The following is a 19844-nucleotide window of genomic DNA, read 5'->3' as shown; positions in this document are numbered from 1 at the left end:
GACGTTCCTTTAATGGAAAAGCATGAAAAGACGCTGAATCCATCTGAATCCCCAGATACACGATGGACTGTGTGGGGATCAGATGGGACTTCTCGTAATTGACTATTAGGCCCAGGGCCTTCGTCAGCTGCAATGTTGTCTGAAGGTCCTCCAGGCACCTTGACTCTGAAGACGACCTGATTAGCCAGTCGTCCAGGTAGAGCGAGACTCTTATCTTCGATAGGTGAAGCCATTTTGCTACATTCCGCATGAGGAAAGTAAAAACCATCGGTGCCGTACTCAGACCAAAGCAAAAAGCCCTGAACTGGAAGACCTGCCCTTTTAAGACAAACCTCAGGAATTTCCTTGATTGAGGATGAATCGGGACGTGGAAATAAGCGTCTTGGAGGTCCAATGACACCATCCAATCCCCTGGTCTCAAGGCCCCTAACACAGACTGAGATGTTTCCATCCTGAATTTTTCCTTCCTCACAAAAAGGTTCAGTCTGCTGACGTCTAGGACAGGTCTCCATCCCCCAGACTGCTTCGGAACCAGGAATAACCTGTTGTAGAAGCCTGGGGAATCCAGCATCAGGACTTCTTCTACGGCTTTCTTTTCTAACATTTGGTCTAGAAAGTCGAGCAAAATCTGTTGCTTCTCTGACTGGTATGCGGGCGACAGGTCTATCGACTTCGTGCTCAAAGGAGGCACAGAGAGGAAAGGGATCTTGTATCCTCTCTCGATCACATCTAGGGACCAGGTGTCTGACCCTATCATCCTCCATGCCTGAGCAAACAAGGTGAGTCTCGCACCTACAGGTGCCTGAAGGGCAGAAATGTCAATTTTTTCCTCTCTTAATTGAAGAGGTCTTGCCTCTAAAGGACCCCCTTCCTCTCGAAAAACCTCTAGAGGAAGGTGCTCCACGAAAGGGCTTAAATTTCTTCTTGGGGGCTTGAGAGGTTGAAGTAGAAGCCTGGGGAGTAGGGCGTCTGGAAGACTGAGTCAAGAGGTCCCTCGTTGCTTTCTCCTGCAAATTAACCGACAGATCCTTAATCATGGACTGCGGAAATAGATGTGTAGAGAAGGGGGCGAACAATAATTCTGCCTTCTGCGCGGGAGAAACCGCTTTCGCCGCAAAACTGCAATAGAGAGCTCTCTTTTTTAGTAGTCCGGTAGCAAAATGAGATGCTAATTCATCAGAGCCATCCCTTACTGCTCTATCCATGCAAGCCAGCACACTTGAAAGCTCTTCCAAAGAAATAGAGTCTTGACTCCTAGATTGTAAATCCAAGGCCCCCAAGCACAAATCCAAGAAGTTAAACACTTCCAGCGTCTTAAATATTCCCTTGAGCTGATGATCTGTTTCTGACATCGTCCAAGAAACCTTCGCTGATGACAAATAAGACCTCCTCGGAGCGTCCACTAAATTTGCGAAATCACCTTGAGAAGAAGACGGCGCTTTCAATCCTGCCTCTTCTCCCGTTTCGTACCAGATCCCCGCTCTTCCGCTCTGTCTAGATGGGGGAAGAGCAAAAGAAGTCTTCCCTTTAGCCTTCCTTGAATCCATCCAATCCTGAATTCTCTTAAACGCTCTCTTCGCAGAGAGCGAAGTGGTCATTTTAACGAAGCCAGGCGCCTTCCTGGCCTTCGATGAGGCTAATTGTGAAGGGGGAGAGCAAGGAACGGGCGCTTGAAAATTATCTGGGAACAAGTTCTTAAGTAGATTCGTCAACGTCTTATAGTCTGAAGCCGCTGACGCCGTTGGCTCGTCATCATCCGTAGGGCACAAATCACTAGAAGAATCTCTCTCTCGATTATCAGTGTCCTTCAAAGATCGTGATGATAATAATCCTTGAGGTCCTGTTCGCAAGAGGGTGCCTCTAGATGAAGAAGAGTTCGAAGTAACCAATCGTTGTTTCCTTGTTATCTTCGACACTTTAATATCCTGTGAAATATCTTGACGCTTCGGACTCAAACATTCTTCCAAGGCGTCCTGCCGCGTGTCCTGGTGAGTGTCCCGATGTGTAAGACGCCGCGCGTCTTGAGAAGCGTCCTGCCGAGCGTCCTGATGTATAAGATGCTGCACGTTCTGAGAAGCGTCCTGGCGAGCGTCCTGATGTGTAAGACGCCGCGCGTCCTGAGAAGCGTCAGCTCGAGCGTCCCGATGTAAAAGACGCCGCGCATCCTGAGAAGCGTCTGCTCGAGCGTCCTGGCAAGCGCTTCGCTGCTTAATACGCCGAGCGTCATAAGAAGCGTCTTCCCGAACGTCCTGAAGAGAACTTCGATGCACAGAACGTTGAACACTACCTGACGCTCCTTTAAAAGCGTCTTGATTATCATCATGCAAAGCGGAACGCACAACCGAACCGTGAACTTCCGTCATGGATCCTTGAACGTTCTCGGCCTTTTGACAAAGACGCCGGCCGCCTGTGCGGCAACTCACGTCTCTATCAAATTCGTCTCTCCTATACGCCCTTTCATGAGGAACGTATTCACGTTCTCGAATGAGTCGGCTACTAGGAGGAGACTCAAAGGCCGAAAAACGAGGAGAAGGAGCCGGGGACTGCCTAGTCCTCTTAACAGGCAGCCACCGATCCTTCCTCCGATGACTAGGTTCTGCCTCTTTCTTCTCAAAATAGGAAGCTAACTGCTTTTGCATTTCTAAAAGCATTTCCCTTGATGGAGAAAATTCTCGATCAGGAGAAGGACTCATCCTGTGAGAGGAAGATGGGCGAGGGGATGCCCTTTCCTTCAACTCAGGAACAAACTTAGAGCGACTTGGACGCTCGAACGAGTCCTCCCCTGATGAAGTCTTGTTCCTTTTCTGCGGTGGAAAAGCTTCAAAATATTCAGGTGAAGAATCCAAGCACTGATCAGAAGGACGTGAAGCGTCCTCTTCTCTGAAACCTCTCTTAAGAGGGCGACAAGGACGACGGCCGCCTGTGCGGCACCTTGCGCCCCTGCCGCTCTCCCCATGAGAGGTCCTCCGAGAGTCCCAACCTCAGCGAGGAGAGGAAGCCTCGGAGGATGAGAAGCACTCTTTAAGGATCCGTGCCCATGCACGAACCCTGGCAGCCTGAGATTCGTCCTCAGATTCTGCCGAAGGGACGTCAGACCGGTTGTTAGATCCCGTAACCCTCCTTCGGCTTTCGGCTTGCCCTCTCCCTAAGGCCTGGGAGTCCGGCAGGGGCCTAGGCCTGGAGGCATTATGGGACCGATCTGACGCCCCCTCCACAACACTAGATGCACTAACACTATCATTGCACTTAGACACATTTGATTGTAGAGCAATCACTTTCGATTCCAGGGCGCGAATCGACTCCATAATCGTAGATAATACATTTCCTTCCGTAGACACTTCCTGATTGTTCGGTGGCAATACAACAGGATTAGGTTGAATTACATCTACAGGAGGATTTAATGGAGATACAATCCTACCCTGACTTCTATTCACAGAAGCACTTCTAGAAGAAGACCTCCTGATTCTATCACGCTCAAGCTTTCTCACGTAAGAATCATATGCCTTCCACTCAACTTCAGTCAATTGCTCACACTCGACGCATCTATCATTCAACATACATACATGACTTTGACATTTCGAGCACACCGAATGAGGGTCTACTGAAGCTTTCGGTAACCTCACCTTACATTCCTGCACCTCACACACCCTGAAGCTAGCAGAGCTAGATCCAGACATCGTAATCAAAGAAAAGTCAAAGCCAAAATCCAAATCAAATCCACTATCACGTATGCCAAGCCCACAACCCAAATCAAAACCAAAAGTCAATCAGAATACTCAAGTTAGCACAAGAAGTTTCAAAATCCTAGGCGGAGGTCTGTAAACAGTTGTTTACCGACCGGCGACAGAGAAAAATCTGAATAGAAAATGGGAATGGTTCCTGATATCCGCCTCCCAGCGGCGGGAATGGGTACTAACCACCTGGCCGCCCACTGCGTGTGCCGGGAGTTTTGAAATTCTGTCGGACGTCGGAGAATACAGCTATATATATATCTGCCAGGTAAGTTTCATGAACAAAACAGATTTTAGGGTACTTAACATTGGCGCAGAAGAAAGTAGAGCCTCAGCCATCTCAAAAAGGGTCCAAAAAAAGCAAAATGTATGAGCACAACAACAAGTAGTACTACGCTCACGAGTTCAAAAAGAAGGATGTCAGATGGCACTGGTGTCGGGCGGTGGCGGGGTGTTCCAGGCTGGTGCGGTGGGAACCGCTGGTACGGCACACCCCATGTGTATATTGACGAAGGAATAATCTAAATGGAAGACGACCTGTGAATAGTGGCTTTCACACGCCCTTTCTTTACACACGACGCCCTTAGGGGTGCTCGCGCGAGGGTAGTAACCCCTGCATACCAATGCTTAAACTTTCTCTGGTATATTTAGAAACTATTTATATCAGAAAAGTAATAAGAAGGACCTTTTCACCGGCGAACACAGGTTGACCCAGAAATATAGTAATTTCAGTCAGAGTCATATGGATCCTTATATCCCTTTTGTGGGGAAGATCCTATTCATCATTGATAGCTGCAAAGAGGCTAGAATTCCTTTTAGAAGGTTTCATCCATGGCTACCTGAAATTTGTGTCCCTGATCCATCTGGGTTCAGCACAGTCATTTCAGTGGCAATGGCTACTTCATATTCTATAGTAAGAATGTCTCCATGTAAAAATTCCTCTACTACCTCCGCGCAGTTACCCTAGGAGGTACTGAGGACTGATGTTACTGGGTTTCTGCCCAAAAATAAAACACCTGGAAGGTACTGGGGGACTGATGTTACCGAGGTTCGACCCAAACATAAATCTTGATCTAAGAAAAAAAAAAGGGGTTACATATCTGCTGCTGGGCTTTTACTGGAAAGATATAATGTCCACTTCCTTAGTCCAACTGAATTCTAGGAATAACAGATCACAGGACACATTAAAATGAGCAGTTTCATCCTTAACACTTGCTGCCAGTAGCATACTACAAGTTTGGTACAGTTGAACAAGCAAATTTTAATTGTTTTTTACTAGACTATATCCATGGCATGTGGTATGAGCCATAGCCACTGGCACAAAATGAACCGAGCAACTTGATATGGAACACCTGAACTGAGGGTCCTGCATAATGGCAGGCCTTTAGTGACATAAAGCAAGTTGTTATCAGAAGCTAGTCAGTATAAAATTATCAATGAGGGAAACCTCTGTAGTCCCTCATACAGTTTCCATAATTTAAGTTTCTATTACAAATCTATGTTAACTTAAGCCCTTTGAGGCTTAACCTAGTTTTGACAGCTGTATATGGCTTATCAGTCCTTTTACACTTGGTATGTGAAATCTAATTTGAATTGTTATACCATTTGGATTAATATCCTATGTACTAATTGTTTAGTTAGCCCAAACCAGTTTTAAATGGCTTTTGCTTATTTAATTATGCCTAGGATACTGTTTATATCCAGTCCTAGGCTATTTGGGCTAAACTACCACTTAGTACATCAACAATAGGATATTCCCTAAATTGTTCTCTCTTAGCCTAGAGAGGGTATTGCCTAATCCATCTCATTCTAGATCAAATGTAAAGACTATAATAAAAACAGTTACTTGCATGTAAACTCATAGTTAGGAATAACATCGTTTGTCTAACCCAGATTGTTTATATCTTAGCCCTAGGCTATCTGGTCTACTATATAAAACAGTAACTTTACAATGTGAAACTCAGTTGTGAACTTTTATAATTAGGCTATCACCTAGTATAGGTTATTGTCTAATCCTGATTAATTAAATTACCTATAAAGGTATAGGGTTAACCAGGTGTAATTATAGGCTACTACCTCATGGATCATTTGGTCTATGTACTTACTAATGTGAACTTGATAGTTAGGCTATTGTCTAATCCTGATTAACTATCACCTAGCCTAGGTTATCAATCTAGATTATTTAATTCCCTTTTAAGGGTATACACATGAAAATCTACAGTGTTAAGAATGCTTAAGTATACAGGCTATGTAAAAAAAAAAATGATGACAGTAGCCTTTTATCTAATCCTAATGTCTTTGGTGTAAACGTTAGGTTACTGCCTAGGTCCATAGCCTAACAGGATATGTCCTTAAATCTTACCTCAATTCCAGTTACTACCTGTTGGGTTTGCAATGACACAACGTCCTGGAGACTGGACTTTATTACAGGATACTCGGGAGCCAACTGACTCGCAACAGCGTATACAGAATTACCAATAACGGATGCATGCTCGGCAGCGCATGGCCAAAGAACATATCGTACATCCCCCCCTCAAGAATATACTTATACATGGCAAAAATAAAAAGGGGAAAAATACAAAACATATCGTACATCCCCCCCCCAAGAACATTCTTATACATGACAAAAAATAAAAGGGAAAAATGCCCTTAGATCAATGAGACAAGAGAAGAAACAAAAAAATTAAAGCTAACTTCTCGATGCATACACAAAAACGAAATAAAATACATAAATTCTCTGAAAAGAAATACCAATTCCTGATGCAATTGCATACAAAAGGTAATAACATCACTCTACAAAGTCTTTGAGCCACTTGGGTTTACCAGCGGCTCTTCTGGCCTATCAACGACGTTGGGCTCCTGTGTGGTGCGTGTCCCCTGTTCTGTCGGGGTATGGTTTGCGGAGGGACTCGTGCTGGGACATGGGCGTGCCAGAGGGCGGAGCGATGACTCTCAGGTGTCGTCTGTTTCTTTTTGACAGCCTGCCGCTCCCGTTAAGCTTGACGGTGTACTGACGATGGGGCTTTGTTTCTGTTACTATGCCCGTTCGATCCCATTGCTTGGTAGCTTGGTTTTGTATGCGTACATGGGTACCTAGTTCGATGGGCGGCAGTCTTCTGGTAGTGCCAGGGATGCGCATCGCCTCCTGCGACCTTGCCACTTGTAACTCCCTTCGACGTATCGTCTGCCTCCAATATCTGTCTACTAACAGGTGTCTCCTGGCCGTCGGTACCCATCGCGCAGCTGGCGACCCGTTGCAAGCTGGGACGGCGACTTGTTAATTTCCCTGAGAGGAGTGTTGAGATACTGAAGTATCGCCAGGGCCGTTTTGTCCGACTCAAGGGCTCACCCTTTAATGTATTTTCCCGGAGTAGCCTCTTCGCCGATTTGACAGCTGCTTCTGCCCTGCCGTTAGACTGGGGATACTGGGCCGACGACAGCCGGACCTTGACCCCCATCTCTTGAAGAAGGCCTCCATCTCCTCGCTGGCCAAGTTCGTGCCTCCGTCAGTTGATATTTGTTCTGGTGCTCCCCAACGCGAGAAATATGATCGAAGGTGATTACTGATTTTGTTAGACGTGGCACCATTGGGGAAATGAGCCACTTCTAACCAACCTGTTAGTCTATCCGCATACACCATGTATACACTGCCTTCTATCTGGAACATATCTGCGACGACTTGCTGGAAGGGATATTCCGCAGGCGGCGTGTGTATCATTTCTTCAGGAGGCAGTGAGGGGGCATGTTCATCGCATGAAGTACATCGGGCGCGGCAATGCTGAAGGTCCCCTTCTATTCCCGGCCAATAGACCGACTGCCTGGCCCTTCTAAGCATCGAGTCGAGGCCTTGGTGTCCTGCGTGTAGGTTAGCGGCTACCTGGCGGCGTAAATCCTCGGGTATAACCAAGCGAACACATCCTTGGTCCACTGAGTATGTCACCAAGATCCTGGTTGATGGCTAGCCGGTCCGAACGCTGAAGAAGGGGCGAAGGCAAGCGAGTTCTTGCGACTTCTGTTTTGGGGCCAGTCACCCGCTGCAACCCTTGCAAGCAAGAGCTGATATACAGGGTCGTTAGATGCGGCGCTCCTTACGCAGTCTTCATCCAACACGATGATATCCGGTTCCAAGGCGGCCACGGTTGCACATGCCACTGCCACTTGAATGTCGTCCTCCAAATCCACGTCGGAAGCTTCGCGGGGTGCTCTCATGGTCGGGTACCTTGAAAGAAAATCCGCGGCAGTGTTCCTTTTTCCGGGCAGGTATTTCATGTGGAACTTGAACTGGAGTGTCTTCTCTTTCAGGTTGAATAATCTCGGGTTGATGACGTCCTTAAGGGCTCTGTCACCCAGCAGCTTGACGAGAGGACGGTGGTCCGTGATGATGGTGAGATTAGGACACCCAAGTAGGAACAGCCTGGCCTTCCGCAAGCACCAGGTAACTGCCAGGGCTTCTCCTTCTACGGGGGCATACCCAGCTTCAGAGGAGGTGAGGTGTCGACTACCACACAGGGCAAGGCGCCAGCCGCCCTTGCAACAAAAGGGGCTGTCAGCTGACTGACAAATACAATACTGCTGAAGGACTACGAACCCGATACCTTCTTTACTCCAATCCGTCTTATCGTCGTAGGGCGTGTTTTTTGTCGTAATATGCCAAGCCGTCCTTGGCTAATTGACAGATGACCTCCTGTGCCTGCCGGAGTTTGTCACGTAGCTGACTATCCCAGTAAACGTTTTTTCCAGTGGGCTTTCTGAGAAGGTCCCTAAAGGGCTCCATGATGGGCGCCGTTGCAAGGAAGGGCGCTAACTGATTCACGAACCCGAACCACGACCTAATATCCGTGATGGAGGGCTTCTCTGGCATATGGAAGTTACGAATGGCGTCTAGTCGTTCGTCTGCGGGTTTGTATGACTCCCATCCCAGGTAATAACCGACAAAAGTGACCTCTCTCTTGCAGAATTTAAACTTCTCGGGCTTGAGTGTGATACCTGCAGAGGCACACGTTGACAGGAATTCATATACATGCCAGAACGCCTCTTCAATGCTGTGATCGTATAGCAAAGTGTCGTCAACGCATTTATGCTTTCTGGTGATGTCTTGCAGGGCATCATCAAACCTTTTTGTGTAGGCGTCCGACGCCGAACAGTGGCCCATGGGTGTTCTACGATAACGGTATCGTCCCCATGGAGTGATAAAGGTCGCAAGCGGGCGGCTGTCTTCGTCCAATTCCACTTGATGGAAACCCCAGTGGGCGTCCGCCGTAGTCTTGTACGTATGAATGGGGATGCTTGAAATCATGTCGAAGGGTGCCGGTGTATGATGAGTTTCCCGAAGACAGTGGGCGTTGAGGCGCTGGAAGTCTACTGTGCGGCGAGGTTGACCCGTCTTCTTGGCGACAACGACCATCCTTGCACACCATTCCGTTGCATCCCCCACTGGGACTGGTTCTATCACGCCCTTCCGAACGTCCTCGTCAAGTTGAGCCTTGACCTCCTCTTCCCAATGCTTAGGGATTGTCGCGGGCGTGTGACAGGCATAAGGCACGGCATCAGGCAACAAATGGATGTGGTGCTGCTTGCCCGTCATGACAGGTAACGGTTCCCTGGTTGTATTAAAGGTTGTTGAAGAGAAATGCCGTAATAACCACTCCTCAAGTCTCGGTATATTCTCCTCCACAGGCGGGATGGGTAAGGTGGCTGGCTTCATTGTCTTAGGGGAGTTAGGCCGTGCGACGTCTTCATTAAGCACATCAGCTGATGCAACGAGATGGTAGGGGTGAGGGAAGTCAGGGGTACTATTCCCAGCTCCTTACAAGCATTCAGCGATATATAGAAGTTCTTGGCCGTCGGCACAAAGTAAACCTCCTGCTTCGTGCGTCGCCCCACCTATATCAATGAAGCATGCCGTTGATCCAAGACATCTCACTCGGAGATTAGCTACGTCCCTCAGACCTGCTCGCGGCTGCAACTCCAGTGAATTTATTTGCAGTCTTGAGAGAATCGTGGGTCCGGCAACGCAGATCTGTGCTCCTGTGTCTGCTACGACGAGTGTGGATACTGAATTCCCGTTTCTATGGGAAACACAAGCCTTGATCGAGGGGTGGGGGGAGAGGTGCGTGTCTGCAACAATCGCTAAACTCGAGGCAAGCGGCGCTTTCTTCGTATTCCTGCAGCATTTCTGAAAGTGCCCTACCTTTTGGCACCCGTGGCACGTTATACCTCTTACTGGGCACGACGCTCGACCAAAGGGATGGCGCCCCCCACAATTTCCGCAACGCTTCACATTGGAATTACCGCGCAACACCGCGACGTCTGGCTCTACGTCATCAATGCCTGTGACGTCATCACTCGAGGCGCCAGCAGACCCCCGCTCACTGATAGCGACGCGTGGGACACTTTCGACATCTTGGCGTGCAGCTTCGAAAGTGCAGCACAGTGCCTGAAGGGCATCTACACTCTTAAATGTCTCACATGTCTGAAAAACATGCCTCTTTAATACAGGGTCACTGAGGCCTACCATTATTTTCCGCAACAGCATGTACTCTATTAAACACTCCCCGCATTTGGGACACTCAAAATCACAGTCGGTGGCCTTCTGAGCACACCTCGAAAAATAGTCGCTCACTAATTCCTCGCACCCTTGTGCGAGGGCAAAGAATTCAGACCACTGAACTGCCTGATTCGACGACCGCAACACAATATTCCCGATGGCGTCCAGAGCCGCGTCTGGGGCGAGGGCATTCCATTTGGCATCTGAATACCGACCGTCCAGTGCACGTTGCAACGCCGGTACACAGTTGAGCCTAATGTGCAGGACAATATCCTGCGGCGGGAACTTGTTAAGGTGAATCCAATACGTCATCGAACGTCTCCAGGATCTGAACGCTGCCGAAGACATTACCCAGCCTCACACTTCTCAGGGGCAGCAGAGACAGGAACTTTACCGGCACGTGCTCCTGAACCGGGAAGGGCATCCTGAAGGGAACGGATGGCACGCTGCTGGTCTGCAAATAACGTCTGTGCTTGCATGACGGCCTGTGACAAGGCCCTTGGCATTGCAGGTGAGGCACGCCTCGGCGTGGCCTGGGGTGGTCGACGTATCTGGGGCATGGCTTGGTCCTTATCCTACTCACTGCGCCATGTTGGGTTTGCAATGACACAACGTCCTGGAGACTGGACTTTATTACAGGATACTCGGGAGCCAACTGACTCGCAACAGTGTATACAGAATTACCAATAACGGATGCATGCTGGGCAGCGCATGGCCGAAGAACATATCGTACACTACCTAATCCAGGTTGGTTATTTTTGTTCACCCTTAGGATATATAATCCTAGGTTATAGGCTACAAACAATATCTGCTACAGTCTGGTTAACATATTCTCACTGAATCGATGTAGACTGTAGGCTACTGCCTGGTAGGCTATTACCGACATTGTTATATAGAAGGATTATCTATTATAATAACCCTTCAACACCGACTGGACGTATTAAACGTCGATATAAATTGTCTGTTGGGTGCCGATTGGACGTATATACGTCGATATAAATTTTTTTTTTAAATTCGCGGAAAAAGTTATAGGCCTACTAGGCAAAAACTTTTGAATCACGCACCTTGGGGGATGCTGGGAGCTCACGGATCAAGGCGTTGTTTTGTTTACAATCGTTACCCAGGCACGCAAGCGCGAATTTCTTTCTCCTCGCACTAAAAGGCATCAGCAACACATCTTAGAAATTATTTCGTCACTTTGACATAATTTTTGCACCATTTCATATTAGCCGTTACATGGAGTATTATATATGAAAATGTGTGCAATTTCATGTAGAATACAACAAAAAACAACTCATGGTTGTAGCTTTTATCAATTTTGAAATATTTTCATATAAATAATGATAAGTGCCAAAATTTCAACCTTCGGTAAACTTTGACTTTACCGAATGGTCGAAAAACGCAATTGTAAGCTAAAACTCTTATATTCTAGTAATATTCAATCACTTACCTTCATTTTGCAACAAATTGGAAGTCTCTAGCACAATATTTTGATTTATGGTGAATTTTTGATAAATATTTTTATGTCCGCGCGTTACGAATTCATGCATCATTTTGTGATAATATTTTCTCTGTGTTGCCTTGATCGTTTTACAATATGTTCTATACCAAAAGGATTTCAATTTAGTGTACAATATAACGAAAAAAAATTAACTCGTTAGCTTTAACCGTTTTGCTCACGGCGCGATTTGTATACAATTATATATGAAATTTTTTTCGAGCTGTCATATATTCCAATATTTATAAATGATTTTTTTTTTTCATTTCTGATGGTTGCATACTAAACTTCAGGCAATGACAAAAAAAGGAGCCAAAAATGAACTCTTAATCTTGAAAACTAAGCGAGCTGTGATTTTTTGAAAAAAAAAAAAATTTTCCGCTTCGGCGCTCACTCGCGAACGCCGCCGGCACACGGGAGACGATTTTTAAAATACTGCTTTGGCGTTTAAGGGTTAATAATAATTGTGGAATAATTCATTAAATAGAATGATAAATTCCTTAAAGCAATTTTTGCTTCTACAAATAACTAACGATCACAAAATGTAGTAAGCGATGATGTGTACGTACTAGCGAAAAAGCCATTCTATGGTTTTTCATGCACAATAAAATCATTGTTCCATGGTCCAAACTAAAAAATGTTCAACTGGAACTTGAAATTATGCACTTAGCTTCCAACCTCAATGTTTCCATGAAATTCAATTATGAAATCAGTAAGTGAAAATGGAACTCTCGCAGCTAACGATCCTAAATCATTGGCGCCGATGTGTACTGGCGAAAAATGATATTGTAATGATACAATTAAGTTTGTTCATACTTACCTGGCAGATATATATATAGCTGTATTTTTCCGAATCCCGACAGAAATTTAAACACTTACGACACACGCAGTGGGAGTCAGGTGGTTAGTACCCATTCCCGCCGCTGGGAGGCGGGTATCAGGAATCATTCCCATTTTCTATTCATAATTTTTTATTTCCACTGTCTCCTGAGGGGAGGTGGGTGGGACTTGATTATATATATCTGCCAGGTAAGTATGAACAAACTTAATTGTATCATTACAATATCATTTTGTTCATGAAACTTACCTGTCAGATATATATATAGCTGAATCCCACCTTTGGTGGTGGGAGTAGACAGAATAGAGAAGATTTTAGGAGGAAACATATATGCAGATAATTGATATCTTGATTCCTTACCTGTTAGCATAGCTGACTTCGTGGTTACTGCCGCGTAAGTCTGCTTGTGCTACTAGAGTTGCCAGCGAGGTAGAGACCTATATAGCTGGTGCACTCCAGATGATCTGTCAACAGGGGCGAGACCACGACGTGACTAGACCATTGGACCATACAAATGAGGGCAACGAAGTAAAAACCAAACCACCTGGCGTAGCCTACCAAAAGTATCCCACATAGACTAAGCTAATGGAAGGGAGATCCGCCGCAGGCGGTCAACCCCACAACCATAACACAAGTTAAAAACTCCCCTAAACCATTAAAGGATAGGATGAGCGCTACCTCCTGCCCCCAAAACAGTGTCTGCAGCGACGTATGGTCCGAGCGAGTAACAATTTTCGTATGTTGCTTTCACCTCCCGCAGGTAGTGTGAAGCGAACACCGAATTGCTTCGCCAATAAGTGGCGCCCAAAATGTCTTTGATTGCCATATTTTTGTGAAAAGCCACCGAAGTAGCAATAGCCCTCAACTCGTGGGCTTTCACTTTCAGAAGCTCCATGTCACTTTCACTACACTTTTCATGGGCTTCCTTAACCGTACTCCTTAAGAAGAACGCCAGTGCATTCTTCGACATCGGAAGATCTGGTTTTTTCACAGAGCACCACAAGTTCTCCGAAGAACCTCTGCATGCTCTGGTTCTCTGCAAATAAAACTTGAGAGCCCTGACAGGACACAGGACTCTCTCAGCTTCAGGTCCCACTAGCTCCGACAACCCCTTGATCTCGAACGTTCTCGGCCAAGGGTTGGAAGGGTTCTCGTTCTTTGCTAAGAACGTAGGACTTAAGGAACAAACTGCACTATGATCCTTGAACCCAATATGCTTGCTTATGACTTGAATTTCGCTAACCCTCTTCGCCGTCGCCAGAGCGGTTAGGAAAATGGTCTTCTTAGTAAGATTCCTAAGCGAGGCTAAATGGAGCGGTTCAAATTGACTCGACATGAGAAACTTCAGTACCACGTCTAAGTTCCACGATGGTACTTTAGGTTGGAGAACTTTCACAGTCTCAAATGATCTAATGAGATCATGAATGTCTCTATCATTCGCTAAGTCGAGTCCTCTATGTCTGAAGACCACAGAAAGCACGCTTCTGTAGCCTTTAATCGTGGGAACGGCTAGTTTCGCTTCTTTCCTAAGGTGAAGAAGGAAATCTGCTATTTGGCTCACAGAGGTTGAGGTGGAGGAAATGCCCTTCCTTCTGCACCAACTTCTAAAGACAGCCACTTTGATTGGTAAACTGCGATTGAGGAGGGCCTCCTTGCGGTGGCAATCGCCGTTGCCACAGGTCTTGAAAAACACCCCTCGCTCTGGCCAACTTCTTGATAGTCTGAACGCAGTCAGACTCAGAGCGGGGAGGTTTTTGTGGTACCTCTCGAAGTGGGGCTGTCTGAGTAGATCTTTCCTTAGGGGCAGAGTCCTCGGAAAGTCTACTAGGAAGGACATCACCTCCGTGAACCAGTCGGCCGCTGGCCAGAAGGGGGCGATGAGGGTCATTCTCGCTCCTTCTGATGCAGCGAACTTCCTCATTACTTCCCGAGGATTTTGAATGGGGGAAAAGCGTAAATGTCTAGTCCCGACCAATTCCACAGTAGGGCGTCTACTGCCACTGCTCCCGGGTCCAGAACTGGGGAGCAATACAGCGGAAGTCTCTTCGTTCGGGAAGTTACGAAAACGTCCACATGAGGACGTCCCCACAGCTTCCATAGCGCCTGGCATACTTCCTGATGAAGGGTCCATTCCGTCGGCAGAAGCTGTCCTTGCCGACTGAGAAGGTCCGCTCGCACATTTTCCACGCCTGACACAAACCTTGTCAGAATCGTGACGTTTTGCGACTTCGCCCAAATCAGGATATTCCTCGCGATGACGAACAGAGAATGAGAGTGAGTTCCCCCCTGTTTCCTGAGGTATGCCAAGGCTGTGGTGTTGTCCGAGTTTATCTGAACCACTTTGCTGGAGACTTCCTCCTCGAAGAACCTTAGAGCAAGGTAAACCGCTGAGAGTTCTTTTAGGTTGATGTGCCAGGACACCTGTTCCCCTCTCCAGGTGCCTGACACTTCTCTCCCTCCCAGTGTTGCTCCCCAACCCGTGGAGGACGCGTCGGAGAACAACACTAGGTCGGGGTTCCGAAGCTTGAGCGAAAGTCCTTCCGCAAGCTTCTTTGGATCCAACCACCATTTGAGGTGCTTTTTCACTTCTTCCGTCAAAAACAAGACCTCTTCTAGATCCTGTTTGCGTGACCAATTGCTTGAGAGGAAGAACTGAAGTGGTCGGAGGTGCAACCTTCCCAGAGAAACAAACTTCTCCAGTGAGGAAATGGTCCCCAGCAGACTCATCCATTCCCTCACCGAGCATGTTTCCTTCCCTAGAAAGGCCGACACTTTGTCCAGGCATTGAAGTTGTCGCCCCTGGGACGGAAAAGCCCGAAAAGCCACTGAGTCCATCTGAATCCCCAGATAGACTAAGGATTGAGAAGGAGTCAGATGCGACTTCTCGAGATTCACCAGAAGTCCCAGGGACTTCGCTAACGACAGAGTCGTGTGAAGGTCCTTCAGACACCTGTCTTGCGATGAGGCTCGAATAAGCCAGTCGTCTAGGTAGAGAGAGATCCTTATTTCCGCAAGATGGAGGCACCTCGCAACGTTCTTCATAAGAACGGTGAACACCATCGGCGCCGTGCTGAGACCGAAGCAGAGTGCCCTGAATTGGAAAATCTTCCCTTTCAGGACAAACCGCAGGTATTTCTTGATCGGGGATGGATGGGGACGTGAAAGTATGCGTCCTGAAGGTCTAACGAGACCATCCAATCCCCCGGTCTTAAAGCTGCAAGCACGGATTGAGGTGTCTCCATCTTGAACTTCTGCTTGGTAACGAAGCGATTTAGACTGCTGACATCCAGAACGGGGCGCCACCCCCCTGACTGCTTCGGCACTAGGAACAGACGGTTGTAAAACCCCGGAGAAACTCCGGTCGAAGACCTGTTCCACTGCCTGCTTCTCGATCATTTGATCTAGTAGATCGTGAAGCACTTTCTGCTTTTCTCCCTGATACGACGGAGACAAATCCTTTGGTGTCGAAGACAGCGGGGGTAACATCAGGAAAGGAATTCTGTACCCCTTCTTGACGATGTCCAGAGACCAAGCGTCGGCACCTCTCTCTTCCCAAGCTTTCGCGAAATGTAGAAGCCTGGCTCCTACCGGTGTCTGAAGGACTTCCCTCTCACTTCTTGCTCTTGGAAGGAGCGGGAGTCTTGCCTCTGAAAGAGCCTCTTCCTCGAGGGGCTGGCTTCGAGGAAGAAGCGGATCGAAAGGGCTTCGACTTCTTCAAAGCAGAGGACCCAGAAGACGAAGAAGTAGCAGGCTTCCTAGAAGACTGTGCCAGAAGGTCTTGAGTTGCTTTCTCCTGGAGACTAGCAGCTATGTCCTTTACCATAGACTGGGGGAAGAGATGTTCTGAGAAAGGAGCGAAAAGAAGATCCGCTTTTTGCGCTGGTGAGACCGACTTTGCAGTAAAATTGCAAAAAAGTGCTCTTTTCTTAAGCAGTCCCGTGCTGAAATGAGCAGCCAATTCCTCAGAACCATCCCTGACGGCCTTGTCCATGCAAGACAATACACTGGACAGCTCCCCCAGACTGATGGAATCAGAAACTCCTGGACCTGGCATCCAATACTCCCAGGCACCAGTCAAGAAAATTAAAGACCTCTAGTGTCCTGAAGAGGCCTTTAAGGTGAAAGTCTAACTCGCTATGTGTCCACGAGACCTTCGAGGAAGACAAAAAAGATCTTCTGGTGGCGTCTACAATGCTACCAAAGTCTCCTTGAGCTGAGGCTGGAAGCTTTGACTCCGACGTTTTCTCCCGTCTCATACCACATACCAGCTTTGCCACCGAGTCTTGAAGGTGGTAAAGCGAAAGAGGTCTTGCCCGAAGCTTTCCTCTTTTCCATCCAATCATGGACCTTTCTAAAAGCTTGCTTCGTAGAAAGCGACTTCTTCATTCTCACAAAGCCCGAGATCTTAGCAGCTTTGGAAGACGAAAACTGAGAGGGAGGAGTACGTGGAGCTTCAGGTTGGAAAGTGTCTGCAAAGACTGACTGAAGTAAACGAGTCAAAACCTTGTAGTCCGTCGAAACTGGAGCCAACTGCTGTTCTTCGTCCACTTCGACGAAAGCGTCACTAACTTCCTCTTCAGACACTGGAGAAGTCGGAGGAAGTAAAGAAGAGTCCCGAGCTTTCTCAAAAGAGAAAGAACGGCGAACAGGAAGAGTTCCCGCCTCCGCTTGTGCTTGCGGAAGTGAAAAACTGACGTCCGTAGGCGCGCGTTTGGCGTCCGAAGCCAATCTACTGGCGCCGACAGAAGCGCGCTCAAACGCCGCAGGTGTACACCTGGCGTCCACTTGTGCGCGCTGAGCGTCCACTGGTGCGCGCCGAGCGTCCACTGATGCGCGCCGAGCGTCCACTGGTGCACGCCGAGCGTCCACTAAAACTCGCTGAGCGTCCACTGGCGCTCGCGAAACTTGCACCGAGTCACGTTCGGCGTCCACTAAAGCGCGTTTGACTTTCACAGAAGCGCGCTCGGCATCTAAAGAAACTCGCTTCTTATCCACAAGTTTCGTAGCAGCGGAAACAACCGCTTCACGAGAGCGAGAAACTAATTTCTCGCCTCCTCTAGAAAGTTGCTGGGGAGCAGAACGAACTCTAGAGGGAGACTCAAACGGAGAGAGAGACGAGCGAGGAGAGGGAGAGGGTGAACGCCTCGACCTCTTCACAGGAAGATTGTCATCCTTCTTACGGCGACGTGGAACAGTCTCTCTCGAAGGAAAAACATCTCGAAGTTGCTGCTGAAGAGACTGGAGAATCTTGCTTGTAGGTGAAGCCTCCTTTTCTGGGGAGGGGCTGATCCTGTGAGCAGGAGAGTGGCGAGGGGACGCCTTCTTGCTACTCCCAGGAACCGCCGCTTCACGCACCTTAGAGCGACTGCGGCGCTCGAAAGAAACATCTAGGGAAGACTCCGCCTCCGAATAATCCTTACGCTTCTTCTGCGGAGGAAAAGCAGCAAACGCACTATCGGGCGACGAGCAAAGTTCCGGAGAACAACTTGGACGTGAAGCGTCCCGCACGCGAGCCGTCCTTTTCAGCGGACGTGATGCGGTATGAGAGCTCCACCCCTTGCGCGGGGAGGAAGCTTCAGAAGAAGAAAAGCACTCCTTGAGAAGACGTGCACGCGCACGCTCCTTGGCAGTCTGGGTATGTTCGTCAGAAGCTGCCGAAGGCACGCCAGATCGGTGGGGGTTCCTCGTAACCCTCCTTCGACTTTCGACATGCTCTCTCCCCGTAATCTGGGAGTCAAGCAGAGGTCTAGGTCTAGAGGCGGAATGAGGCCGATCTGACGCACCCTCCACTACACAAGGGGCACTTTCACTGCACTTCTCTTCACTTTTGCTCTCCAGAGCTAACACTTTTGATTCTAAGTTACGAATCGACTCAAGAATTAGCGATAATGTATTACCTTCTACCGACACTGTCTCAGGGGCCGGAGGCAACACTACAGGGGTAGGAGCATAATCTACAGAAGGAGGGTTAGCAGGAGAATAATTTAAATCTTGCCTACCTGAAACACTCCTGGAGGAAGACCTCCTTAATGTTAGTCTTTCACACTCCTTACAACGACTTTCAAACGTACATTCATTCCCCCTGCAAACTTTACAAACAGAATGTGGGTCTACTGAAGCTTTCAGTAGCCTACCTCTACATTCAGACATGGAACAAAATCTAGCGCTAGCAGAACTAGACCCTGACATCTTGATCAAAGAAAAATCAATACCAAATTCAAATCAAACCAAAGTCAACGTGTGCCAAGCCACCGATCCAATTCAGATACCAAAGAAAAACCAAAAGGGGATACTCAAGTAGCTAGTAAGTTTCCAAAATCTGGACGGAGGTGCTGCAAAACAGGTGTTTCCAGCACCGGCGACAGAAAAATTATGAATAGAAATGGGAATGAATTCCTGATACCGCCTCCCAGCCGGCGGGAATGGGTACTAACCACCTGACTCCCACTGCGTGTGTCGTAAGTGTTTAAATTTCTGTCGGGATTCGGAAAAATACAGCTATATATATATCTGACAGGTAAGTTTCATGAACAAAACGACGGTTTACAGCTTTTCACACAAAATAAAACCATTGATCCATATTATAAACTAAAAAATTTTCAACTGAAACTTAAAATTGTACCCTTAGCCCTTAACTTGTGTGTTTCCTTGAGCCTCGGTAATGCGATTAATAGGCGGAGAACGAAATTGTCGGAACTAGCCTAACGATCATAAATCGTAAGAAGTGCCGATGTATGCTGGTGAAATAAGCCAATTATGGCTTTTCACGCACAAATAAATCATTGTTCCACAGTCCAAACTAAAAATTTTTTTTAACTGGAACTTAAAATTATGCACTTAGCTGAATCAATAAGCAAAGAATGGACTTCTCTGAGCTCTGGGGTTTCTTGAACAACCAGAAAATGAATGGCATTTTGGTAAGATTTTGGTCGTATGTAAACAATACGATTGTGTGTATGTGCATAACCACTTCTTCATCTTCCGGTTTTGACATAGATAAACTGAGTATCAGCATTTGCTGTAGATAATAGAAAGTGCCCTCTTATCCTAAGTCCATTTATACTCTATCACGTCATAATGTTTATCATTATGACACAATATCTGGCCACAATACCAGTTAAGAGAATTCTTTGACATTAGTCTGGTCACCATGGAGCTCTGGATAGACCATGGAAAGGGTAATCCTTGAGGACGAGACAGCGCTACACTATAAACCATGATTGAGTTCCA

The 19844-nt window shown here is 47.4% G+C and overlaps 1 protein-coding gene across 8 annotated transcripts in view; it reads right to left on the bottom strand.

Moving 5' to 3' along the window:
- The window catches only part of LOC135203593 (prolyl 3-hydroxylase OGFOD1-like), a 286279-nt gene that overhangs the window by 117584 nt on the left and 148851 nt on the right, over nucleotides 1–19844 (bottom strand). The gene's annotated exons all lie outside the window — the stretch shown is intronic.

Source organism: Macrobrachium nipponense, chromosome 36 (assembly GCF_015104395.2).
Source record: "Macrobrachium nipponense isolate FS-2020 chromosome 36, ASM1510439v2, whole genome shotgun sequence".
NCBI classification, from domain to species: Eukaryota; Metazoa; Arthropoda; class Malacostraca; order Decapoda; family Palaemonidae; genus Macrobrachium; species Macrobrachium nipponense.
Note: the sequence above shows the minus strand (reverse complement) of the source record. Positions and strands in the feature narration are given on the sequence as shown.